Genomic DNA, 19906 nt, shown 5'->3' with positions numbered 1-19906 from the left:
GACAAGTATATCTAACCTTAGAATGGTGGTATTATTTCACACCGATCCTAAACCCAAATACACTTAAGAGATATTCTTTTGTCTATAAGCCCTATTCCGAAAATGGTACTAAGATATTACTGATAACTTTATACTGTTATTTAGTCTAAGAATTTTTATTCCTAGGTAACTAACTTTGCCAACACTTTTGGACTGAAAGTATCTACTGTGATTACTAGAGTCATGCGAACATGACTACAATATTCCGTTCTGCTGCCTGTATCCCCGTGAGGCGTGAAGTTCTTTGTTAGGTACCTTTGTCAGGTAAGAAAATCACTAGGCTAGCTCCGAACCGATCTTCCAGAGTATTAGCAAAGTAAAACTACCTTTAAGACGTGAACTTATTCAGAGTTCTAATCCGAAAATGTTAAATTGTCCGAATAGATAACGATCTCCAACTTTCCTGGACTTCAGAAGCATGGGGAGGATCCGGTTGTTAGTATCGGCCGTCAGATAGCAAGCTATAATCAACCGTTGGTAGCCGAGCCACCACCGTATCTCCCTATGTTATCCCTATTTAGCCCCGTAGTGACTTGCGACTTATGGTCGTACCGCGCTATAGGAGTTCTCTTCAGCACAAAACTTGGAGATAACTATCCGTCCGGATGCCTAAGCTTTTAGGCCCTAAGAAGGCCTTACCCTTAAATTTATCTCAATTGACCAACATCAAAATGATATTCTATAATTTATTTAACAAGATATTATGAATTTTATCTAACAAAACTTTTTATTTTTTAGGTATGTTTTAAATGAAAAATCCTAAGTTTGAGCCGCCAGGACCCTCCAGAAAATTCCAAAGCAAGAGAAGGGAGTCTTCCCTTAAGTTTTAGAATTTTTGAAAAGAGTCAGTGTGATATAGTAATTCCGTATAACGACTGACTGTTTCTCTCTTCCAGGTTTACTTTTATAGGCCTGAAGCCTAAGGAGAAAAGAGAGACAAGAAGGATGATTTTGATTTTTATGTTGATTTTTATGTTTTATTAGGAATTGGCGACCTGATTTTTAAGATTTTGCATTTAATAGTGTGTGTATATCTCAACTAAATTACAATATTCATTTCATAAATTAGTAAGATCACATTTTATTTTATTTTACATCAAGAATACATTAAACTATTGGTTTCAAATTAGTTTTTCTAGTAATGTTTTTTCAATGTCCTCTTTAATTTTTACAAATTTTCATTCTTTTAATTTAGTTTTTTTATCACGAAACCTCTAATTTTATGATTCTTGTGTTGTTTTACTAATGTTAATTTGTACTGACAATATTTGCTAATAATTTTTTAGCTGTACTATGACCATTCTATTAAAAGGGTTATTGTCTCTAACATTACATTTTAGGGTCTTCGTTTTATAAATCTTATTTCCCCATTTTAATAAATAGGTCTTTATACATGCTTTTTTACTTAAAAATTATATTAAATTGTTTTAAATTTGTCTAATTTTGATAATATTTTTATAGTCTTTTATTTTCACTAGAATAAATACATAATTTAAAGTATGGGTTGGATTTTTCCCCAGTAAAGCTACTCTACAAGTTATTCATAGAATCGGTTTAAGGGAAAAAGACGATCCATGTACCCCCCTCAAAAAGAAAAGCTCGATTATAACACGTTCAAGAGGCTAAAAATGACTCGTGTTTCATACAGCCTTGTTTTTGAGGTGTTTTAAATCATAGAATATTATTTGTTTACTATTTTAATAATTTTTTTTGTGTTTTTTGGCACAGACGAATTTTTTATATAATATTATGGCTTTAAGACATGATTTTAAGTTATTTTTCAATTAATATCTTTATGTACTACATTAAAAGTTGAAGGCTCTTAAAAACTTATACCAAAACATTAATGTCGTCTTACCTACATTGGTGAGCGCACTAATTTATGGATGCCGCGCTAAAATTTGAGTAGTTCTTATTTACCGCATGGCGACACTGTATAGGTTTTAGACTACAAGCTAAAAACATTTTTTAAACATAAAATAAGGAAATATACGAGTTAAAAGTTGCTTTTTTATGCTCACTTTAAAGTGAGAAATAGTAATAAGAAAAGCTAGATCATTTGTTGCTATAATTTGTCATTTTCCCAAAAAATTGGTGATAAATTTTAATAAGAGCCTTCGTGATATGATTAATATGAAAATCTTAGTTTAATATAAACATTGTGAATATTTTAGATTTATCTTGCTTTATGTCGGGTGTTGCCATGGTGAAAATGTGCTTAGTTTTGAAATGATAAAGAATTGACTAAAGAAGAAATAAGCACACTATTACTGGTAAACTAAATTTTGTTTATGTTTTTTAAAGCTATAATTTAATGTCTTTTCATGCGTCGACTATTTAGCAAGTTAAACCAAGAGGTTTTCATAGACAATGGACATTCGGCTTCGAAACCGATTAATATTCGCTGTATTTGAACCAGCTCTCACCCATTCTAAAAGTCATGAAATGCATCGTATTACAGACAACTTCCCACGAATATTAAAAAAAATTAATACCTTCAGCCCCTAGAGTTCAACAAAACTGGTTTTATACTTATATATTTTCATTTTAATGTAAGAGAAAACCTGTCTATAACACGATGCGATAAATTATTCTTACATCATTATATTATTTGTCTATATATTTTTTATCTCTCAGATATTAATCCACTCCTATCGGGAAGAGTTAAAAAATAGAAAGACATTCCATTAATTAATTATCTTTTATACAAATTTGGTCATTTTATTACTGTTTTATTCGAAAGTTCGTTTTTTAAGGTCATTAATCTTATGCTACGTTTTTATTATATAATATTTAGTCCTTCCTTTATCTCTCACTAAACAGATGTTTTTTAGACTAAATTTTATATGTATTTTTAAAGAAACAATATTTTTAAAATGTTGTTTTCCATAAAATTGCAATCATATTCCTGCATTATGACCTGAACATAATTATTTATCAATGATTGAATTTTATGTGTTTCAAAAATTGGATTTATTCTTTTTTTGATTAGATCTAAAAATTGAATTTCTTATTTTTTCAGGCCCTTTTGCAGTAGTTTGGCTGTTTTTTGTTCTTGATTGTAGTCGTAGTTTGGGCTCTCAATTTTTGGTAAGTATCAAATTTGTAACTTTTTTATTTTTGACCTTTAAAACACTAGTTTTACTATATTGAACTAATGTCAAGTGGACAAATATGATAGCCTCGTCATATTCATCTCCTTTCTACTAGTTGTACATTATATAACATTATGTGTGTTGAAAAAAAAAATATAAGGTCCACATCAACTTCTTGGGAAATTGTTTTAAAGAGCAGCTGGGTTGTTTCAGTTTATTTGTTATGGGCCAAATATTTTTCCAACAATTACTTTTGTTATTTTATTTAATTTCCATATCTAGTTATAGGGTAGTTTTATTTAAACTGTTATAGTTCTTTTTACGCGTTAGCAAAAGCTACATATTTTATTGATTTTATCCTATTTTATAAAGTAGTAAGCCTTTTTTGTCTGTAGCGAAAGATCTCGCTAACCGCTGAACCGATATGGTTCACCTTTACAATGAAGCTTCTTATATGTCTATGGAAGGTTGTAAACTATTATGGGTGAAAAGACCTCACACATTAATTGCCCCTAGAGGCTTCTAAGGGCGTAACCGCTAGTAGGTATATGAAGTATTTTACATTTATCTCATAGTCGGTTCTAATTTTGTAAAAATTACTTAGATCCTTTCAGATATAAATAATAAACTCTTAAAAAGTCCTTTTATAAAAAAAAATAGCTAAAAACCCGACTATACAGTCAAAAAGACCCTAAAGTTAGTTGCTATTGCATAAATTTCAAGCAATATCATATTCCCAGTTTTGTTCTCACTTATTAGTTTCAATCTCTCGATGTCATGAGTCATCAGAAAGTTCCCAAAATAGGCATTAAATATTGAGAGATTGTCATAGAGTCTTAATTCTTTTATTATTAATACAAGTATAAGTTTCCCTGGTAGCCATACTGTTTTATATTTAGGAGGAATCCAGTCAAATCACCCCACGAAGACTGAGAGAAGGCTTCCCTAACAAGACTAAAGTTTAATAATTTAAAATATGTCAAGGTAAAGTCACGCAACCTATTTCTTCACCACAGAGCAAAAATTAAGTGTCGGAAATAATGTTAATTACTTACAAAACTTAAATTTATACTAAAATGTAATTGTTTAATGCAAAAGCCATTTTTATTTTCAAATTCATTTTTAGCAAAGAATATTTAATTTTGTAGAAAATAAAAATGAGAAAAATATTATCCAATCTATATATGTGATTAACCTATGACGCGCAAAAGGTTCAAATCTCTATATTCGTTGTATCAGTCTAACGTCGCCCGTCGGCCATCTTACTAAAAGCAAGGGAAAACAGTCTACATAAAAACTTAAAGAAAATTGTTATTTTTTAGTACAGAATACGCATTTAAATCAATTCAAAGCATTTATAAAAACAATTTGAACTTTTTTATTTCCAATTTTAGTAGTTTTCAACAACTTATTTTGTTTCTTTTAAGAAAAGATTGGTTAAATTAACTATCGTGAAAAAGTTTTCAAAATGTAATATTAAACTGTCTCTGCGGAGATACAAGGTAAAACAAATATTAAAATAGTCAGTTCATTTACCCAGCGAAGCCGTACATGCAAAGATTTCATTTAAACCAAAATTGAAGATATGATTCCATTGAATTCACTGTTCCTATTTAATTGTAAAGAACCAATAAATGGGTACCGTAACAGCCTCCAAGTTAACTTTAAAAGCATTGTAGTCCATTAAAAGTTTGGGCTTAATTTGATATTGTCAAGGCCTGGAATTAGCTGAACCTAAGAAGAGTGGATCTGCCCTCCCCATCTCTAGTGGAGAACTTTGTTGGTGCCCCTCGTGATGGATCAGAAGGAAAGCCTGAGCACGAAGAACCATAGGTAAAATGTTGTTGATTGGTTAGCTACCTAATGAAATTTGGAATCAAAGTTATAGTGTAGATTGCGGCCTATCCAAATATCACCTAATTATGTAAGTAAGTTTTTCATTCTTTGACTAATGAACCATTGGATTGTTTTAATGAAATGTACTATTCTGAAAAGCCCTAAATCGAAAAAAGACTTTAAAAAGAAATTAACAAAGCAATGCAAACTTTAGTATTTTATTTATTTATTATACTTTATTGTTTTATTTGTAGTTCATTTATAACAACCTAATTTTGTTATTTTATTTTAGGTTGTTTAGAACCGCTGTATTCCACCTGAATAAACGAGTATTGAAAGCTTCCCTGACTGCTCCACTGTCAGCTGTTCATTCTGGGACACCTGCCGCACTGCTACATCTCCAACTAGTGGGTTGTGGTACACATACAAAGTAAGTATATCATTGCATGTAATGGGTAAATTATGAATGGGAAATATATATTATTTGAGTGTTTTTCACCTAAATTTTTCAGCTCTCTGTTGAGTTTCCTATCCCTATTTCCCTGATAGTTAAAAAAAGAAAGTTTTTTAATATTCTTTACAGGGGAGAAAAAGGTTGATTGAAGATATCGAAACTTTTAAATGCCGTCTTCTTTTTTGAATATTTTTGTTAGGAAGAGATAAAAATGGACCATTTCAAAATATTTGAAGTCTTTAGTAGTTTAGTCTTTAACAGTCATTCGTTGATTTTTTGTCTCAAGTATGAGACTGATATGGTTCTCCATTTTCGGATCCTAGGAAATTGATGATTACTAGCTGTTTTTTCTGGTGTTATCCTATAATAAAAGAGTTAGAAACCTGAAATAAAATTATTAATTATTATTATTGTTTCAATCAAAGTAGTAGAGTGTGTATCTATCATAGCTTCACTTTTTTTTTTAAAAACATGGATATCTTGATTTAATTTAGGAGGTGGTGTGGTAGTGTTGTGGTCCAAAAAGCTGTTTTTTCTTCCAATTTTTAAAGATTATTGAGCAAAGAAAAAAACGCTTTTTCAGATTTATGCACCGCACACCGATGACAACGTGATTAGACACCTTGCCAAATTTTTTACTTTATTCCTGGAATAAGAGCAACATTCTCTTCCACTTTTAAATTATAGCTTTTTTAATAATATAAGTAATAAATATATTGAGTATTAGACCGATACTTAAAAGATTGATTATTCTAAAGTTGTATAGCTATTTTAATATCTTTTAATTGTTCTTATTTTTCAGTTGATTTGCCGTTTTCTTAATGGGGAGGTTTTTAATGCAACCATCTCGCAATCAGTGAGCAAAATTTACTCAAGATAGCGGTTATGAGGTAATGATATTATCATTTAGTCTTATTTTAGATAGGTGTTAATTTAAAATATTTTTATTTGTTCGTAGTTTATGATATTATATAAGTTTTGATAAAAAAAAATGGTTTATATATTTATAATGGATTTTATGATGAGAAAAAAAAGTATTCTGAACAAGAGTAGAACCAGAGGATAGTGCTAATAATTAGATCCTAAGATTTTTAGATGTAATTTCTAAGTTTGAATGTCTTTTGGCTTATTTTCTGTGTGCTTTTCTTTTTTAAATAATCTTATTTACAGCTTATATTTTGTAGAATATTTTTTAGCTTGATTTAATATTTATTTTTTCTGTTTTTTCAGTCATATCTACTCGGCTCCCAGTTTTAATACAACAACTGTGGTTCCAACATTGCATTGCTGATCAAGTAACTGGTGAAAGACCGCCCTATATTTGATTGCAGACGGAGTAGCCTGTACACTGATTTTCTAGGTAAGTGTTCCTTTTGCTTCTATTTTGGTCCTTTAGGGCCTATGGTGCTCCCATCCCTTTTTATAGGATTGTGAAGCTAAAAAAAGACCCCTTAATTATTTTTTGGGGGATAAGATACATGCATGCTTATTCTTATTTTAGGTGAAGCAAAAAGATTAGGCTTTGTTTAATGTAAACAGAATATGTGACTGATATATTTATAATTAGATAGTTATTTGCTTAGCAAAATAACTTCTCCCCCTTTGCAAAAAAAAATTTCGCTCAATTGGAGGGGTTTTAAAATAAGTTAGAGATAAATTTGAGAGTGATTTTTATTAGCTGCTTTATTTTTCAGTTCATTTTGTTGGGAGTTGGGAGGGTGGTTTATTTTTTAAAAACTTAAATTTATTTTGTTAATATCATTCTGTATAAAACATATAAGGCATTATTTTCTGTCTTTCTATAGAGTAATTGACATAAGAGACATTGGCCTTTTGACTTATAGATTTAAGACAAGAGTGAAAGAAAGTGATAAAGAGAGGGGTCGAGAGAAAGAGAGAAAGAATTAATATCGCTTTTTTGTTTTATACTGATAGCTTTGGTGTTTTGTTTTTATTAAGGAGTGTCGTGTAAGGTGAAAAATCAAGGTGTGTGTAAAAAAAAATATTGATAAGTAAAGTTTTAGTTTATTTATGTTGATTTTATTTTTATGTTGTGTGAAATGTGCATGTGCCATCCAGCTTGTTTGATATTTTCTTAATTTAGAGTTTTTTGTAAGTTTGTTTTAATAGTGTTGTTTTATTTCAGCTGTTAGCTTTTTAGCTATCCAGGCTAGTGTATGTGTGTAACCGATTTGGTTAAAAGAAAAATAGGCAGCTGATTTCTGCTTTCTCATTTAATTTTTTCTCAGCTAAGTGGGCAGGTGTGTGCTTGTCGCTGTTTAGTCTGGTAGAGTGTACTCTACAGCTAAATAGGCTGTGTGTGTGTGTGCCTAGGCGGCATTAGTTTTGTGTGTCGCTTAGGGGCTTGGTAAAGTGTACTCTACAACTAGCTAGGCTGTGTGTGTGTGTGTGCCTAGGTGGCACTGGTTGTGCGTGTAGTTTAGTGGCCTAGCAAAGTGTACTCTACAGCTAACTAGGCTGTGTGTGTGTGTGCCTATTGTTAGATGTTGAATAATGTATTTTAGAGCTATATAGCCTGCGTGTGTGTTCCGCCTAAGTGGCTTGGGAAACAGCTGAGTTGTGGTGTGTAAAATTGCTGCTTTAAAACATATATGTGTAGTTTCCCATTTGTTTTTAAATGACCTTATATTTTTTTGTTCATTTTAAAAGTTTAAAATTTTATGGCTTAGCAATTGTAACTTTTTATGTATAAATTTTCAAGAAAGAAGATTTATAAGTGAAGTAAATATTTTAAATGTAGCAAAACAAGGATGACAACATCTATAAATAGCGAAACACAAAAAGGTCATTGATGGTAATATTTACAAGTAGATTTGTAGTGTATTTATTAATTGATTTATTGGGTAAAATAAACACTAAAACTTGTTTTTATTTATATAATGTTGTCGGTCAAAGTAACTTACATAAAGGATGCTCATAACTATGGGAAGAATTATTTTGATCATGATATCTTAAAGAGTTTTAAGACTGGTCCAAAAATACCAAAAATATGGGGGAAAATGTAAAAAATATAGAAATAGCCAAAAACCTGCAAGAAGTCTGATCGTCATGTCTGTTTTCTTTAAACAACAGGAAATTTTATTTTGCAACTAAAAAAAAATCTGGAGATCGTACCATAAACACTGAGGATATGTAAAGAAATGAAAAAATTACAAAAATAGCTTAAAACCTATTCTATTACGCAAAAATTTTGATTGTTTTTATGCGCACGAAAACGAATTTTTCCAATAATTGTCTATTATTTTGCCAAAAATTGACAGAAAAATTATTCGGCGTTTTTATCTTCCTATTTTAAAGAGAATAAGAAAAAAAATTTATTTTTAAGGCAAATCGATTTAAAAACTGCTTTCAAGAAATGTTAGAAAGTAATTTAAGATTAAGTTGTCCTAAATCTTAGAAATTGTTATTAATTTATCTTAGGCTTGCGTGTGTGTGTTTAAATATTGCAAGTTGTACTTTCAAAATACGCATTATTTAAATTAAAAACTAAAAATAATTTTGATGAGGTCTGTTTTCTATCTTGACATGTGTCAACTTTTTTCAACTCTATATTTATGCATTTACACAAAAATTTTAATTATATTATTTCGGAGCAAAGCATTTCCTTAATTTACTATCTATCAGTTTAATAATATTAGAACCCTCAGAAAAGTTTTTATCATATAAAGTTTTTCAAATTTTACTATAAAAATTCAATTTACTTTCCATAAACAACTAATTTCAAAAAATAAACTGCATTTAGAAATATTCTTTGTTTAGGCCAAAAATATACAAAAAAAAACTCGCCATTTTATCTACACATCCTAAGAAATACATGTTTCAAAGCATAAAGGCCCTATTCTTTACACAATGATACAACTATTGGCTGCGCCCCTATAAGAATATTCTTAGGGAAAAGCTTAAACTCATATTTAGGTTCTTAAAACCTTTTACAATGCCATAGATGCTTAGTGCTGTAAAAAGTATGAACAATATTTTAATTAGCTTATAGAAGAACGAAAGGTTGTTAATAGTTAATCATTTTAGCTTGCCACAATGCTATCTCTTATTTTAACATCGACTACAGCTATGATTTTTATCTCTAACACTACCCAACTATTGTAAAAATTTGGACAAGATTTGCTATAAGACTACTGATATCAATGTGTGAAAAATTAGGAGAAAGTATAAAATTAAGATATTTTTTACAAATCTGAATACAATGTAAACAAGGAGTTTGATACTTTTGCTTGTGATATTTTTCTACCGGGCGCGCGTGACCCCCGTTGTCAAAATCCTTAGCTCAAAAATGTAATGATTTACATTAAAATTATGTATTTTGATGGTGTTGTAGAGTTAGCAACAGTAAGGTGTTTACTGTTTAAGACCAGTGAGTTTCTTCAGGTTAATGCTGTAACAGGTTATGAGATCCGTAGCTTCTTATTAGGTATTTCTGGTATTATGGCTGTTGGTGAATATTCCAGTCCAAGTCAGGTGGAATCTTGCTAGGATACTGTGGATACACACCTGATAAACGTCTGATGACTTGTGTTGTATGATGCAAGGCTGGTTTCTTGACGTATTTGACTGTAGATCTACTGATTTTCAAGCTCAAGAGCAATGGTTGGCTGATTGTTTTTATCAGAATCAGCTACTTTGTTAGGAGCTAGTAGATGATGAATCTGGAACTCAAACTTGGGCATATTTATCCGCTTAGGTATTGACAAGGCTACGACCTTTGGTTTTGCGAAAAAAAATCAGCAAGAAATCAGTTGCAAAAATATAAAAACTTGTATTCAAATTGGTCTTAAATATCTTTGCAAAAAGGATTTAAAAATAGAAAAACTTTTGTAGATTTTATTTGTTTTAACTTTTATTGGGTTTTAAATCTTAAATGTCATATTTTAATTTCGTATTATTGACAAAACTACCCCTCTATCTATAAAAGATGAAAATCAGAGATAGTGTAGCATGCTAATGTCCTTTTTATCAAAGCTAGGGTTATGTTTTTTAAAATCGGTTTACAGTTAAGGAAAAAAAAATAACTGTCAAACAGTTTACTTTTTGTTTAACAATAGAAATCCACGTAGGAGATTTAAATTTGAGTCTTTGTCAGACAGTTTTAATTGAAATATTTCGCCTTTATTATTTAACAATTTTAACTATATATATGGGAGAGAAATGGGCCAATTTAACTTACTTGGACATTCCTATTTTTTGAGTTTGTGGTACTGGAAATTAAATAATAACGTTGTTCATTCTTATACTTTTTCTAATTTGCATAAAAAAAGCAATTAATTGCAAATCCTTTGCATCTAGAAAAAATTTCATATCTTGGGTAATTAAGTAGAAAATTTCGTTTTTTAGTGAAATAAGAATTCTATTTTCCCTATCTTTGGGATTATTCTTGAGATATTAAGGTTTGATAATCCGATGAGAAGTCCTTTATTTTAATGCTATAGAAATCCTTTATCCTGCCATACATAATCAAAAGGCCTTTATTTAAACATTTTCAGTTACATGCTACAAAAAAATTAATATTTTATAGGTTCAGGGATAGCAGGATATGTAAAAATTGCTTTGAATCCAATTATTTCCCGATGGATTTTAACCGGTTCTCAGCCATGTTAAAGCTAGTATATAGCATCGAATTGTACATAATTTTCAACCAATACTTAATTAAAAATTAATTTAGCAATTTTTCATTTTAATGTCAGCGGGAAACTGTCTATAATACGATGCGACGAATAATATTTTTTCCTAGATTACTATATGAGGTTTGAGGATACTTGGAGATTATTTATTTTGTATTTTTTAGGAAAAAGTATAGGCAGAAAATATTTAAAAATTGCAAGATTATCAATTTAGAGATAGGATAGAGATAACTTTTTAGGGGTTAATTAGCGCTCGCCTAAACTACAAAATTCCCGCTGGGGACATACAATAAAAGAACTGAAACCTAAAATCATAGTAAAGCCAAAAAAAAAGATAAAATCTTTAAGTCTAAAGTGAAACTTAAATCAAACTTATACCAGATAGAGAGCCTAATCAGTTCAGTCTTATAATGTTGTATAATTTGTAGTTGAAAATTCAAGATAATCAATTTAATGTATTTAAAAGTTTGTAAAAAGTTGAATTAAATGTATGTTTTGGAGCGATTTTTAACACACATGTCTAAAAATCAACACATGTGTTCAGAACTAGGTCATAAACCTCAGAATTTATAAATTCATTTTCATAAAAATCATTAGCTAAAATTAGGCTTATTTTCAGGGATCTTAAGGGATAAGACAATGGACGATATTTTGTTGGAAGTTTAAGACACATTAACTCATAATTAATGAAAATTGGATTTAATTATACAAGGATCTAAAGGGATAAGACAATGGATGATAAATTTGTTGGACTATTTTGCTACATAAACACATAATTTATGGAAATTGGATTTAGTTAGACTTTTCTTATGGAAATTTTTATTTCTTTTGGGGTTAAGTTCATGCTTATTTAATAAGGTCTTGTAATTTTGGATGACACATTTCTGTTAGTAAGTTTTTGCCAATTATTATTTCAAAAGTACGGTGTCATTCTAATTTATTATTGTGTGGTGTTTTCTGATTATTACAAAAAAATTTAATAGCTTATTTATTTATTTGTTACTAATTCTTGTATTTTATTTTTAGGTATCATGCCTGTTCAATATCCTGTGGTTGGAGGATCGAGTTTTTGTTGAAGAAACAGTAGAACTGAAATTGGTTATTTGTGAAATTCCTCCCTTGGGACCTCCGCAGATTTTACCGGTTTTTGTCTGCAGATTTGTATCTTTTACCCTGCTGACTGAAAGAAATGTATCTCCGAAGTTAAGGAACCTGTTTTGACTTGGAGATGGGGAGTGGTGCTCGAGCTTAGCCAGCCACATATTTCCAAAAAGAGTGAAGGGCTTGAGGATACTAATGGAGGTATAGGCAGGTAGGAATTTATTGTTTTTTAAGCAAGAAAAATTTATCTCTAGGTTATATGTTTTCTGCAGTTTTGTGGGGAGTTATTTTATAATTTTGATTGTATGTTGCAGCTTGCTACATAACTAGATATGTCTGTACTTGATAAATACTAGAGAGCATATCTGCTCTAAAACTAGAATTGTCGTCTGTAATTATTTTTTAATTTTCTGCTGAATTTGTTCATTTTATTAAGCACACATAATTGCCCTACTTTATAGTTATAATGATGTCTATTCTTGTTTAAACTTTTTATTATTTTTTCTTGCCTTTTATAAATAAAACATTAAAGTAATGTATATAGAGCAATAAATAGTATATGTAACAACCACCCCTTCTCAAAGACCTTTTACACGACTTTTGGTTGGGTCTTTGAAATAAGCTGAATCATTCAAAAATGTAAATACAGCCGGGTGCTGGCAAAAGAACCAAGAGCAAATTGCAAACTAATGTTAACACAAGGACGCCCAAGCTTTGTACTTAGCATGGGGGTAAAATGAGGATTTCTATATATTAGTAATGTAAGATATTTAAAAACTTGAGGGGTTTAAGGGATAAATACACCATTACCCCTTTACCTGGACATCTATGTTTCAGTTATAATGATTTCTGCATTTTGCCTAGTTAATTTCGTTTTTGTATTGTTTAAATACTGTTCATTTGTTAAAAATTATTTTGAAAATTATCTATTGATCTCTTGAAACTGACAATAAGCCAATAATTGAAATAAGGACATAATTAAATTGCCATCCCCACAAGGGAGAGCTCAATCTTTTATGGAAAAATAATCGAAAACAACGTAAATACTGGCAAAAACCAAATTTGGGGACATCTGCAATATATTAGTTCTACATTTGTCGCTAGATGTCACTAAAAACTTGATAATTTTGATTTGCTACAAAGTATTCATATCATTTAGAAAGATGTCTTATTAATCACAAATAACTAGGTTTAAAAATGCAGTATTGTAAATCAGAAAAGATGATTATGGATATAATGGCAGTTTTAGATACTTCACATAAGTTTAGACAATTTTTCACAAAAATTGTCCCTTTCTTTCTCAAAAAGCAGTAAAAAGCATTAAACCGCTATACTTAGAAAGCAAAATTTAATGGAATTATTTTTCGTCTGCAACGCTCTAGGTCTTTGCAATTGGAAATCAAATAATATGCTCTTTATACATTTATACTATAAATTTATTAATGAAACTCTGTGTCTCATTGTATGGTTCTAAGAATGGGATCTGGAGATTCTTAAAACGTTTGGATAATGACTATTTTATACCTTATCTTTTTAGCTAGATAAACCCTAATATAATTTAAGACATTAATTATTTTATTTAGGGTTTTTATTAGACTGTTGCTTACTTTAGAGTAAATCGATTTAATTGGCTTAAACTCCGGCTTTGTTTCAAGCTTATTCATGTCAATCCTGTTAGTTCCGCGTTCAGTAAGTGCAATGAGTAATAGTCTCCCATTTGACATATTAATGTAAGCAATGATAAAAAATAATAAGCCAAATAGCGCAAGAGTACTACCAATTACCATACTTGTTAATAGAACTAACATGATTGTCATGAATTTATTTTGAGAAGGAAAGTCTTCAAGATATTGGAGCCATGATAAAGCCTTTGTGTTTCTGGCCCCATTTTTCATGCACAATGCACTTTTAAAATCTGATTTTTCTTTAATTCTATTGTTTTCAGATATGTCATTGTTGTAAGAGGACTGTACTGTTTTGCAGTAGTCAATTATCTGCTCATCTAAATCCTCAGGGTAATTTTCTTTGCTTTCTATTTTACTGATGTTTGTCTGTTCGTCTATTTCCTCTTTTTGCCTCAAATTATTTTCTAAATCGACTTTGCCTATTTGTACCTCTGGGCATAGCAATTGTTGAGACAAATTAACAGAAATTTTATTGCTAGATAATTTTTCAATTTTTTGACTTATTTTTTGATCCGTCGCGTAATTAGGGGATTTACCAATATTATCCAATTTTGTGTTAGACACATTTTCTTTTATATTGGTAATTATTGGCGGATTAATTTTATCTATTGGATTATTAACAACAGAGTTTTCTATTATTTTTAAATCATTGTTTATAGACGAACAGTTTAATGTTGAAGTATTAGATGTTTGACTTTCCATTAATATATTTTCTATTAGCTTATTAGTATTATTACTATTTACACTATTTTGGGTATTATTATTGACATTATTTTGGTTAGTCGAACATTCTAGTACTTCAACATTCTTAATTTTTATATTTTCATTTTGATAATCAATATCCGAATTTTTCAGGTTTATCTGAATGGACAAAGAGATGTTGATTTTGGGACCAGTTTGATTTAATGGTGAGGTTTTTCTCTAGAATAGGGGTGCCGGGTATGTCCCAAGAATCCGTAACTTGTGGTATTTTTACCTGTAATTGTATGTTTTTGCTTTCTTGAGAAATACTCGGCTGCCCCACTAGTTTTTTCCCATTGTTGGCGGGAGTTTGCACGCCGACAATGGATGGTATAGTCTTGATACACCATAATTTAAGCAGCGTGGGCATTGTTCTTTGGAGGTAGTGACATTAGGGAAAGTGAAACACTCCCCACTACCATGGGTGTCAGAATTACACAATAAACAAACTATACTGTTAGCTTTTTCTTTATTCTTTTTATACCACCATTCCATATTTGCTTTTTTAACTGCTTCATCTGGATGTTTTAAACAGTATCTAGAATAGTGAGGCTTTTGGCAATGCTCACAAGTTTTTTCCTTTTCTACTTGGTTTACATTTGCATTTTTTTGTCTGTCTAATTTTCTTTTTCTCTCAATGGCTGAGTTATAAAAGCTTCTGTTATTGCTAAACCAGCTTAAGATTGTTTCTTTAGTTAAGTAAGGGACATTAGTGGATGTCAAAAATGCTGATTGCAATAATGGTGGTACCAAATAGGTACATATTTTTTCCCTAAGTTTAGCCATTTGATTTTCATGACTATTGCCTGTTTTTTGCAACATGGCTGCCAAATATATTATTATTTTATTTGGTCTGTCTTCATCTTCAGCAGTGAATCTATAAGTGTAGAATTGTTTCTCATAGTCATGCGGGTTGAGTAATTCTGCACCTATGGTAGTTAGGATCGATTTTACAAAATCCTGTGCACTAAGGGCATTAGGATCTATTTCTAGCATATCTAGTTTATTCCTTGATTCTGTATTAAAGTAGTGAATAAGAATATTGTTGTAGGAACTATGAGTAAAAGGGATCTCATATTCCTCCAAATATTTAAAAGTACTAAAAAAAGTGTAAGGGTTAGTTTTTTCTCCATATTGGGGTGGGATTTTACCCAATATTTTGACTTGTCTGTGAATACGTTCGTGTTGACAACTGCCCCACACTAAATTATTTGGTATTAGATTAATTATTTTTGCTGTATTTAGGTCAGTGGCTGTAGCATTTTGCTGTAACAGTGTCTGGAGGATGTGTATTTGTGACTGGGAGAACATATTTCCAAGTAAGTTATTGTCTTGTTTTGTCTCTCTATTTCTGTTATCTCTATTGGTGGATGGAGTCCTTCTATCTAACTCTGTATCTGAGGAGCTAGAACTAGAGCTAGGACCACTACTGTTACCACGTCTATTCATTCTCCTTGGCATAGAGAAATTCTGTCTGTCTTTATGCCTGTCTTCTTTGTCACTATTGTCTCTTTTATTTTGTCTTTCTTTACTTGACTTAGTTTTGTCTTTATCGTGTTTATAACGATTTTCATGTCTATCATGATGTTGTTCATGGCGTCTTTGGTCCTCTTTGCCATGTGGGTTAAGTGGATCATACATTCTGTCAGGCCTTTTTTTAGAATGTTTTTTACTTTTTTGTCTGTCAAAATCCTCACTATAATAGCTAGATTCTGACTCATAACCCGAAAAATCTGAAGTTGGTTTAACTATTTTTTTATTTTGGGGTTTATTTCCATTATTTTCTTGTTTTATTACTTGAATATTTGGCTCATGTTCATGTATGGGAGGAGTGTCTTGTAAATGTATTTGAGGCCTATTTAATATGCGATTTTGTCGCCTATTGCCTAAGACAAGCATTGCTGTTGCTGAGTGAATCTCAGGCCTAACATGAACACTAGGTATTTCCTCCAGTCTTAGATAATGATTTACTGCATTATTTAATCCAGGTTCATATTCTGGATTATAAGGTGGAGGATTTAATATTTCATCTTCTAATTGATCAATAATAATATCATCCATTTTAGGTTATTGCTGTACTACACATGGAATGAGGCCTAAATCAAAGATAAATGGAGCACCATTGTGCGTGGCCTATGCTCTGGATAGAAGAGATAAATGGCAATAATGATGATGACATGTTGAATGATTGTTTGTCAATGAAGAGCTGTGCTTTTATGGATGTTTTACTGGTAAGACTTATTTAGTGGCCTTGAGCCAATATCCCACCCAAAAGAAAAAAAGTTAAATCTTACCTGGGTTAATCCGTAGGTAACGGAACCAATTTTATGGGTCACCTCCGGGTTCCAGGGACAAATGTAATCCTTTATCACTACTTCACAGGACTACAATCTCTCACCAATGTCTCCTTTCCAGATCAGCGACACATTATTCCCTGTTTGACAAGTATATCTAACCTTAGAATGGTGGTATTATTTCACACCGATCCTAAACCCAAATACACTTAAGAGATATTCTTTTGTCTATAAGCCCTATTCCGAAAATGGTACTAAGATATTACTGATAACTTTATACTGTTATTTAGTCTAAGAATTTTTATTCCTAGGTAACTAACTTTGCCAACACTTTTGGACTGAAAGTATCTACTGTGATTACTAGAGTCATGCGAACATGACTACAATATTCCGTTCTGCTGCCTGTATCCCCGTGAGGCGTGAAGTTCTTTGTTAGGTACCTTTGTCAGGTAAGAAAATCACTAGGCTAGCTCCGAACCGATCTTCCAGAGTATTAGCAAAGTAAAACTACCTTTAAGACGTGAACTTATTCAGAGTTCTAATCCGAAAATGTTAAATTGTCCGAATAGATAACGATCTCCAACTTTCCTGGACTTCAGAAGCATGGGGAGGATCCGGTTGTTAGTATCGGCCGTCAGATAGCAAGCTATAATCAACCGTTGGTAGCCGAGCCACCACCGTATCTCCCTATGTTATCCCTATTTAGCCCCGTAGTGACTTGCGACTTATGGTCGTACCGCGCTATAGGAGTTCTCTTCAGCACAAAACTTGGAGATAACTATCCGTCCGGATGCCTAAGCTTTTAGGCCCTAAGAAGGCCTTACCCTTAAATTTATCTCAATTGACCAACATCAAAATGATATTCTATAATTTATTTAACAAGATATTATGAATTTTATCTAACAAAACTTTTTATTTTTTAGGTATGTTTTAAATGAAAAATCCTAAGTTTGAGCCGCCAGGACCCTCCAGAAAATTCCAAAGCAAGAGAAGGGAGTCTTCCCTTAAGTTTTAGAATTTTTGAAAAGAGTCAGTGTGATATAGTAATTCCGTATAACGACTGACTGTTTCTCTCTTCCAGGTTTACTTTTATAGGCCTGAAGCCTAAGGAGAAAAGAGAGACAAGAAGGATGATTTTGATTTTTATGTTGATTTTTATGTTTTATTAGGAATTGGCGACCTGATTTTTAAGATTTTGCATTTAATAGTGTGTGTATATCTCAACTAAATTACAATATTCATTTCATAAATTAGTAAGATCACATTTTATTTTATTTTACATCAAGAATACATTAAACTATTGGTTTCAAATTAGTTTTTCTAGTAATGTTTTTTCAATGTCCTCTTTAATTTTTACAAATTTTCATTCTTTTAATTTAGTTTTTTTATCACGAAACCTCTAATTTTATGATTCTTGTGTTGTTTTACTAATGTTAATTTGTACTGACAATATTTGCTAATAATTTTTTAGCTGTACTATGACCATTCTATTAAAAGGGTTATTGTCTCTAACATTACATTTTAGGGTCTTCGTTTTATAAATCTTATTTCCCCATTTTAATAAATAGGTCTTTATACATGCTTTTTTACTTAAAAATTATATTAAATTGTTTTAAATTTGTCTAATTTTGATAATATTTTTATAGTCTTTTATTTTCATTAGAATAAATACATAATTTAAAGTATGGGTTGGATTTTTCCCCAGTAAAGCTACTCTACAAGTTATTCATAGAATCGGTTTAAGGGAAAAAGACGATCCAGAGATCTTTTGTCACATTAGTTCGATGTGCATATGTTTAGAAGAAAAAAAAGATGACATCTGACAACGGTACGACAAATGATCATAAACACTTGAGTGTCATTAACACTAGAGTGTCAGGACTGAATAAGCAAAATATAAATGTATATTGTATAAGTCTAAACAAAATTGTAAATAAATTTGTTGCAAATATGCTAAAATACAGGTGACTGATTCCAGCCAATCGGAAGGATAAATATATCACATTAAAAATTGTTGTTTAAAAAGGTTAAAAATTAAAATGCTTCAAATGAACGTACGGACACTCTGGTAACGATTATAGAGTTGCTACACTTTCTAAATCGTACCTAACTATTACAGGAATCACCATGCCAAGTTTGAAATCGATTGAACAATTCTAACATGACAAAATCAACGAAAGTTATGTATCTCAGTAATAAAAGAACCTTGACACAATACAATCTTTCCCGATTTTGTATTAATTTTGCGAAACATGATTCCAGTTACGTCATATTTTTCTTTCCCGAAAAAGGGAAGGTGGGAAGAAAAAAAGAGATGGGAGAAAAGGGGGTTTTCCCCATATCTTTTGAAGAGATTTTCTTCCCCCCTTCCCATTTTCGGGAAAGAAAAATATGACGTAACTGGAATCATGTTCCGCAAAATTAATACAAAATCGGGAAAGATTGTATTGTGTCAAGAACCTTTACTCTATTTATACTGCTCGTTTGCCATAACTCATGACTTACAGAGCTTCGCTTTGATGTATGTTGTCATCATTGTTTTGCTTTAATCCTGAGAAGAAAATGTATTTTTGTTTTAAGAGGATACAGTTTTAAGAGAAAGAAACTAATATTCTAAAATATACAGTTTGATGATGTGAATGTTGTTTTCGTTTAAACTAATTTCATCTCATTACAGAAGTGAATTTCTTGAAGCTTTTGTTGAATACCGAAACCACTGTAAGATTTAAAATGTTTGTCTCTACTTTCAAAAGGTTTTAATGGTCCGAGATAATTTATTTGGTCCGTTAGTCTGTCGATTATGCTCTAAAAGACATACATATTAAATCAATGTATAAAAGTTAATTATTTTCTATATTTTTATCATTATGACATTGTACTAAACATCCTATCTTTAATTTACTTTGTCCGTTAGTATTTCTTGTTTTTTTTGTGCTGTACTACTTGTGGATGTTACCATTCACGTTTTCCTTCTACAAAATATTTTGAATATTATTTGTCATTTGCC

The 19906-nt window shown here is 30.8% G+C and overlaps 2 long non-coding RNA genes across 4 annotated transcripts; one reads left to right on the top strand and one right to left on the bottom strand.

Annotated features, from left to right (window-relative positions):
- Window positions 1-2173: 2173 nt before the first annotated feature.
- LOC145326350 (uncharacterized) lies at window positions 2174-17636 on the top strand. 3 transcript variants are annotated; one of them, XR_013881888.1, is made up of 12 exons: window positions 2174-2312; window positions 3062-3129; window positions 4034-4118; window positions 5263-5400; window positions 6227-6314; window positions 6655-6784; window positions 12105-12390; window positions 14125-14194; window positions 14720-14772; window positions 15851-15924; window positions 16672-16836; window positions 17211-17636. It is a non-coding gene; the product is annotated as an uncharacterized LOC145326350 (long non-coding RNA). The 3 variants fall into 3 exon arrangements; XR_013881887.1 differs by lacking the exons at window positions 12105-12390; window positions 14125-14194; window positions 14720-14772; ... (1 more) ...; window positions 16672-16836; window positions 17211-17636 and adding exons at window positions 4562-4636; window positions 4851-4967 and having other exon boundaries at window positions 6655-6783; XR_013881886.1 differs by lacking the exons at window positions 12105-12390; window positions 14125-14194; window positions 14720-14772; ... (1 more) ...; window positions 16672-16836; window positions 17211-17636 and adding an exon at window positions 4851-4967 and having other exon boundaries at window positions 6655-6783.
- Window positions 4539-5133, bottom strand: LOC145326351 (uncharacterized). Its single transcript, XR_013881889.1, has 2 exons — window positions 4995-5133; window positions 4539-4580 (listed from the first exon to the last, which is right to left on the bottom strand). It is a non-coding gene; the product is annotated as an uncharacterized LOC145326351 (long non-coding RNA).
- Window positions 17637-19906: the final 2270 nt, after the last annotated feature.

This window comes from Acartia tonsa, chromosome 8 (assembly GCF_053477335.1).
Source record: "Acartia tonsa isolate MP-2025a chromosome 8, ASM5347733v1, whole genome shotgun sequence".
NCBI lineage: Eukaryota > Metazoa > Arthropoda > Copepoda > Calanoida > Acartiidae > Acartia > Acartia tonsa.
Note: the sequence above shows the minus strand (reverse complement) of the source record. Positions and strands in the feature narration are given on the sequence as shown.